Below are 8,229 nucleotides of genomic sequence, written 5' to 3'. Positions count from 1 at the left end.
GAACATCGATGAGAGTCAGTGTTGCAGTGGACAACTGTGAGGAGGATCACAGCCACACGCCCCAGACCTGTGATGCAGAAACACAATGGGAGGATCCATCTGTCTCTGACCACAACTACGCTCCAAAATCTCAACTCAACCTGAAGCCTCCTACATCTGAAATGGGAACACAATGCGTTGAGCCAGTGCCATAGTACATAACTCTGCTGAGAAACGACCACCTTTGTCAGCTCTACACAGGGTCGACATTGATGCATTCCACTCAGTTGCTGAGCACCTTATCCAGTTCACACACCACCAGCTTTCAGCTACACACTTGGTATCAGCTCCTGATGACTCTGATGAAGCTGCGTCTTAAAGGGTTAGTTCACCCAAAAATGAAAATTCTGTCAGTAATTATTCTCCCTCATGTTGTTCCAACCCCGTAAGACCTTTGTTCATCTTCGGAACACAAATTAAGATATTTTTGATTAAACTGAGAGCTGTCTCACAAGGTCTTACGGGGTTGGAACAACATGAGGGTGAGTAATTACTTGCATAATTTTCATTTTTGGGTGAACTAACCCTTTAATTTATTGCAGGGTGATCTTGCTGAAAGGTTTGGTGCTTCTCAGTCCACTGTAAGCAAGGTGATTTCGTGTTTGCGTGACATCATGGAGAAGTGTTTCAGAGAGCAGTTTCCAAACACAACATGTAGAGCACAATATATCAAAATACCGCAAATGTATATATTGCAATATGCATTTTTTATTTATTTTTTGCTTTAATAAGCTTTAATCAGTTTATATAATTCATACAGTGAAAAACTATGCAGTGTTTTACTTTTACATTTGATTATTCAGTTTCTGTTGTTAAATAGACCTAATGTAGGATAACCTGAACCCCGTGGTTTACACTGATGTTAAAATAACACGTCTTATATACAGTAAAACACTGATGTTAACTTTCACAAGTTGAAGGGATGTTTTCTTGTTACAAAAAGAATGTGAAACACATATGTAGGTTATATAATTTTAAATCTAATTTAAGTTAATTTTATATACTTCAAGCATTATCGTATCGCATATCGAATATCGCATTGTTTAATGAGTTATCGCATTTTTCTTCAATAACTTAATAACCTCGTCCAGGCGATGAAGTAATGGCAGACAGAGGCTTCACCATTACCGATCTCCTCTATGAAAGTAAGGTGAAACTTGTCCTCCTTGTGAATCTTGTAAAACAGATGTTACCTGTTGTGAATAGTTATTTTTATAAACCTTTACAATATGCCCAGATGTTACCTGTTGTGAATAGTTATTTTTATAAACCTTTACAATATGCCTGTCACGGGCTGGTTGAAGCAGGATCAGAAGCGGGATCTCAATTACAGCAGTGTTTATTTAAACAAACAAGATATTACATGGACAGGTTTCTCAGGGAACGGGAACAGGAACAGAAACTAGAACAGAACAACCACGCATGTAGCAACAACGACAGACAACTAACAGACTGAAAACACTGGGCTTATATACATGGGAGAACTGATCAGGGAAACAAGACACAGCTGACAAGACTAACGAGGAAACAGGTGTGACAGATGAACTAAATGACAGTTACCGTGGAAAACAATAAGTGGCGGGAAAACAGAACAAAGGAAGACATGTGATCAGTGACAACAACACTCAGACAGAACAGAACTGTGACATAACTCCCCCCTCCCGGTAGGCGCGTCCTCGCGCCGTAGATAGACCAACAAGTAGGGTGGGAGGGTGGGCGCCCTGGAGGCTGACAAGGGCGTGGCTTGGCAGGACAGGGAGCCTCCAGGGCAGAGCCGGCAGTTCAGGTGACCAGAGCGAAGACGGCCTTTCAGACGGCCACGGCGGAGACGACCCCTCGGGCGGCCATGGCGGAGAAGACCCTTCGGGTGGCCATGGCGGAGAAGACCCTTCGGGTGGCCATGGCGGAGAAGACCCTTTGGGTGGCCATGGCGGAGAAGACCCTTTGGGTGGCCATGGCGGAGAGGACCCTTCGGGTGGCCATGGTGGTGCGGACCCTTCGGGTGGCCACGGCGGTGATGTCCCCTCAGGTGACCACGGCGGTGAGGACCCTTCGGGTGGCCGTGGTCCCTCGAGTGGCCACTTGGGGAAATACTTGGGGAAAGTCCCGGGTACAGGAGAAGGATGGCTAAAAACATCTGATTGGGCTGATAGGGACCGTGAAGAGGGCTCGGTGCTGGGCAGCGATGAGGGCTCGGTGCTGGGCAGCGATGAGGGCTCGGTGCTGGGCGGCAGGACCAGCGGTGAAGGCGTTGTGCTGGGCAAGACCAGCGATGAAGAGGGCTCAGTGCTGGTCGGGACAAGCGGTGAAGAGGGCTTTGTGCTGGACGGGACCAGCGATGAGGGCCTTGAAAACTCTGGCTCTGGCTCTTGCTCGAAGACTGGCTCTGGCTCTTGCTCGAAGACTGGCTCTGGCTCTTGCTCGACAGAGCATGCCGGAACTGGACTCGGAACTGGATCATCTGGATTTGACTCACTTGATTCGGTGGTGCTGACGGAAGATTTGGACTCTGGATCGGGTTCTGGATCTGGAGCTGGATCAATTGCCTTGACGGATCGTGGGGCAAACCGGAGAGCTCCTCTGACGGACACCCAAGCTGGGTCAAACATCTTCGATGCCAGATCAGCACTATTGGAGATGAGCTTTCGTGTTCTGGGCCAGGCGATCTTTTTAAACTGTGCTGGACTCGGAGCAGGCTTCGGAACAAGACTTGGAACTGGACTGGCGACTGGTTCTGAATCGGTTGGGCTGGCTGGATGTGGGGCGTACTTGGGGGTAAAACTCTCCCAGCAGATGGCAACAGCTTCCCTCCAGCTCAACCCCGAAAAATCGGGGAGAGGACGAGGATCGATGCTTACTGCACCTATCATATATGCAGTGATAATAGTTTCATCACATACATCCCAGTCTTTAGCCATATCACAGAACTTCACCGTATAATCCAGCAGGTCGTGGCTCTCCTTAATCACCTCTGTGAGTCGATTCCAGCACATTTTCTTATTGGTGTGGTCTGTCGTTCTGTCACGGGCTGGTTGAAGCAGGATCAGAAGCGGGATCTCAATTACAGCAGTGTTTATTTAAACAAACAAGATATTACATGGACAGGTTTCTCAGGGAACGGGAACGGGAACAGAAACTAGAACAGAACAACCACGCATGTAGCAACAACGACAGACAACTAACAGACTGAAAACACTGGGCTTATATACATAGGAGAACTGATCAGGGAAACAAGACACAGCTGACAAGACTAACGAGGAAACAGGTGTGACAGATGAACTAAATGACAGTTACCGTGGAAAACAATAAGTGGCGGGAAAACAGAACAAAGGAAGACGTGATCAGTGACAACAACACTCAGACAGAACAGAACTGTGACAATGCCCAGATGTTACCTGTTATGAAACGTTATTTTTTATAAACCTTTACAATGTGACCAGATGTTACCTGTTGTGAATAGTTATTTTTATAAACCTTTACAATATGCCCAGATGTTACCTGTTATGAAACGTTATTTTTATAAACCTTTACAATGTGACCAGATGTTACCTGTTATGAAGTTTTTTTTATAAACCTTTACAATGTGACCAGATTTTACCTGTCAGTTATTTATTATAAAACAATATAATGTGAGCTCTGTAGATTCCCCTTAAAACTTAAATGAATTAAGTCTTCTAGTTAGAAGGAATAAGTCACGTCAAGTTGGCAAATGAATACCATCTTGGTTTATTACTTATGAAATTTAAATGGTGAAATGTATCTACATGAAGGTCAGTAGAAGGTGTCTCTAGCTTCCTAAAAACATCAAACACTTCTTACAACTGATTTTATACAACTTATTTAATCGTTCATATAACCAATTACCTAATCTCCTATCCTTAACCCTAAATATTCTAATTCCTTATTATTTACAAATATTTTTTTATTGCTGCTCCATCAACTCCTTCTGACAGGAGGACGTAGTTAAATATTCCCATAGGTTAACGTTACCTCTGGCCACTTTAACAATGACGATGGATGAGACAATGTGAGACGAACTGATAGTCGTACGAAGTTTTCTCCGTGCTCCCAATTTAAAACATTTACGGTATTAACGTTATTTGTCATTTTGATAAAGTTTTGGCTAACCTTAAACAATCTTCTAACGACTGAAATAGTTACCGGATGTGCCGTGTCAGTTTAGCGGAAGTCGGATGACAAAATGCGGAAGCGCGAAGTATTAAAAGTGGGCGGGGCGGAATAAGGTGAATAGATCATAAAATACTCATAGATCGACTACAAAACTATACTGGTGTTCATGGACAGGCATTAAACTGGTTTAGATCGTATTTATCTGACATATTTCATATGTTACAAAAACAGCCTTTTTCCACCTTAGAAACATTGCTAAGCTACGTAATATGCTATCTGTTTCTGATGCAGAAAAGTTAGTTCATGCATTCATGACCTCGAGACTAGATTACTGTAATGCTTTATTAGCTTGTTGTCCTGCATCCTCAATAAACAAGCTACAGTTAGTCCAAAATGCCGCCGCCAGAGTTCTTACTAGATCAAGAAAATATGATCATATAACACCAATTCTATCATCTCTACACTGGCTACCTATTAAGTTCCGTATCAACTGCATCTCTACACTGGCTACCTATTAAGTTCCGTATCAATTACATCTCTACACTGGCTACCTATTAAGTTCCGTATCAATTACAAAGTATTGCTACTGACTTATAAAGCCCTAAATGGTTTAGCTCCAGTGTATTTAACGGATCTTCTATCGCCCTACAATCCGTCGCGCTCTTTAAGATCACTAAATTCGAGGCTTCTGGTCATTCCTAGGATATCTAAGTCCACTAAAGGAGGGAGGGCGTTTTCACATTTAGCTCCTAAACTCTGGAATGGCCTTCCTGATATTGTTTGAGGCTCAGACTCGCTCTCCCAGTTTAAAACTAGATTAAAGACGCATCTCTTTAGCCAAGCATTCACATAATGATTACCTTTTATACTGCAGTTAAATCTGATCAAATGCATTAATATTATGAACAGCAGCTATGCTAATTATTTCCCATCTGTTTTTCTGTTGTTAGCATCCCGAGGTAAATAGAGTTCGTCAGCTCCAGTTTGTATCCAGCCTCTCATGGAGACTTCAGATGCCCAAACACCCGTGAAGAGACGACTCGACGCCCGTGAAGAGACGACTCGACGCCAGCGATGTTATGCCCTAAATTAATACATGATTAACTAACTTTATTTTTCTATGTACATTTCTGAAATGCACTTTCTGTAAAGCTGCTTTGAAACAATGTGTATTGTGAAAAGCACTATACAAATAAATTTGAATTGAATTGAATTGAATTAAGCAGCATCTAAGGCAGGGTGCCCAATCCTGCTCCTGCCGATCGACTGTCATGCACAGTTCATCTCCAACCCTAATCAAACACTATCCCGCTGCTGAAAACTTAAAAAAAAAAAAAAGAATAAAATGGATTTAGTTCTGATATTTGTATACTTTTATATAGAAATAAATGGTGTATAATTACATTTTTAGAAGATATGAGGCTTTTAGTGTTTCCTTTTCGGACTTACTTTAATCCCTCACTATAGCAAAACCGTTTGAGATATTTAATATCCGTTCACAATTGAGTATCTTTAATGTATTTTCATAATGTTGAAAAAGTTTGGTGTGAATAAAATAAACCATTTAGGAGGAGTAGCTAAAGCTCAGAGTCTGAAATATCCAAAAAATCCATATTCAAACCAAAATATCTGACTTCCTGTTGGTCGGAGCTAATGACTGTAAATTAGACCGGCTCGATGAGAACAATATTCGTACTGAGTTTTGTTACTGTAGGTAAAACTAAGCCCCCATTTTTGACTAAAGGTGGCGCTACTGAGCCCCTCACCACGCCCTTTTCTGAAACTTTGCACGTCAACTGGATAATAAATGTGATGTGTCTGTCGAGTTTCATGCAATTTCAAGCATGCTAAGAGTCTCAAAAGCATCCAAAATGAATTTTAAACTTTGATGCGTTTCCACGGCAACAGTATCTACGATATCAATAATACTTTCACAGGTCTACACTGCCGTGTGTTTACATTATACACATAAAAATGAAAGCAAATCGGGTAAAAATAAGAGGGTGATTTCAAAGCATTTTGAAAGTGACACACTTCCTGCTGCCAGTTGGTGGCGCTATAACTTTGACTCACAATAGTCACATCCATGTGATCAGCCTCTTACAATGAACACACTGCTGAAGTTTCATCAAGATCAGTCAATGTATGCAGAAGTTATAACACACTTCCTGTTTCCCTTTTTCGCCATAAATTCGTTTCCTCGCCACAGCCAAACCATATCAAATTCCATATAAAAAATCCGTCCACAATTTTGCATCCTCATTGTCTTGAGTTCACGCTGACCGAGTTTGGTGGTGATCAGAAGAGGAGGATTATTTCAAATTCCAAAGCATGCGTTTCAAAACAACCCATAATAGCCGACTTCCTGTTGGACTGAGCTAATAACATAGAGTGCGGAAGTTGTTTGGCCCGATGAGATCTATATGTGTACAGAGTGTCAGGGCTTGGGCCCTAATAATAATCCTAAAGAAAACAATAGGGCATTCGCCCTTTCAGGCTTTGGACCCTAGTAATACATCAACTCCATAGCTGACTCCAAGTGATCAAGGGCTTAGGACATTCCAATTCAGCCCACTGCAGTTTCCGCCAGTAGTGGGCACTCGTGCAACATAAGCAGTGACGTACATCCGAGTGAATGAGATGGAGGGAAGTTAGCAAGTGAAGGGCATGACAATTTTGTACTGGAACGCAGCCCTTGAAGTAGGAGCTATTAGTTCCTCCAAAAGGAGTTCCTAGAAGTTACAGTAAAGACATTTAGAACGTTACAAAAGCTTTTTATTTCAAATAAATGCTGTTCTATTGAACTTTTTATTCATCAGAGAATCCTAAAAAACTGTTTTCAACATTGATAATAATAATGAATGTTTCTTTATCATCAAATCATCATATTAGAATGATTTCTGAAGGATCATGTGGTACTGAAGACTGGAGTAATGATGCTGAAAATTCAGCTTTGATCACAGGAATAAATTACATTTTAAAATATATTAAAATACAAAACAGTTTAAATTGTCATAATATTTAACAATATTAGGCAACTGTTTTTTGTATTTTTAATTAAATTAATGCAGCCTTGGTGAGCAGAAAAGACTTGAGATTTTTAGATACACTTAGATCTTTAAATTTGAACAATGACACTGTGTTTACAAAGCACATCAAATAATGATCCACTTTGCACTCTTGTGTAAATAGATTTTTCAATGTCTGTGTAGGCTACCATATCAAATATTTGGGTCTAATACCATTTTATTTATATTTTATTGTGGTTTTCTCACAATCACAACATTTCATGCAGTTAATTTATCAGACACTGAATGAAGTTTGATCATGGTAGAGGGGGCATGTTAACAGTGGCTGGTGGAAGCGCCTACCAAAACTTGAAAACCGCCTTGGAAGTGGAACTTAACTTGTGAGGAGATCGCCTCTCGTGAAATGCAGTTTTTTAGAACCGCCACGCGCTGTTCCTATGCATGGGTCTCGCTCTCGCTCTGGCGCCGTTCCTACGCATGGGTCTCGCTCTCGCTCTGGCGCTGTTCCTACGCATGGGTCTCGCTCTCGCTGTGGCGCTGTTCCTACGCATGGGTCTCGCTCTCGCTCTGGCGCCGTTCCTACGCATGGGTCTCGCTCTCGCTCTGGCGCCGTTCCTACGCATGGGTCTCGCTCTCGCTCTGGCGCTGTTCCTACGCATGGGTCTCGCTCTCGCTGTGGCGCTGTTCCTACGCATGGGTCTCGCTCTCGCTCTGGCGCCGTTCCTACGCATGGGTCTCGCTCTCGCTCTGGCGCCGTTCCTACGCATGGGTCTCGCTCTCGCTCTGGCGCCGTTCCTACGCATGGGTCTCGCTCTCGCTCTGGCGCTGTTCCTACGCATGGGTCTCGCTCTCGCTCTGGCGCTGTTCCTACGCATGGGTCTCGCTCTCGCTCTGGCGCCGTTCCTACGCATGGGTCTCGCTCTCGCTCTGGCGCCGTTCCTACGCATGGGTCTCGCTCTCGCTCTGGCGCCGTTCCTACGCATGGGTCTCGCTCTCGCTCTGGCGCTGTTCCTACGCATGGGTCTCGCTC

This window comes from Squalius cephalus, assembly GCF_949319135.1.
Source record: "Squalius cephalus genome assembly, chromosome: 9".
Lineage (NCBI taxonomy): Eukaryota > Metazoa > Chordata > Actinopteri > Cypriniformes > Leuciscidae > Squalius > Squalius cephalus.
Note: the sequence above shows the minus strand (reverse complement) of the source record.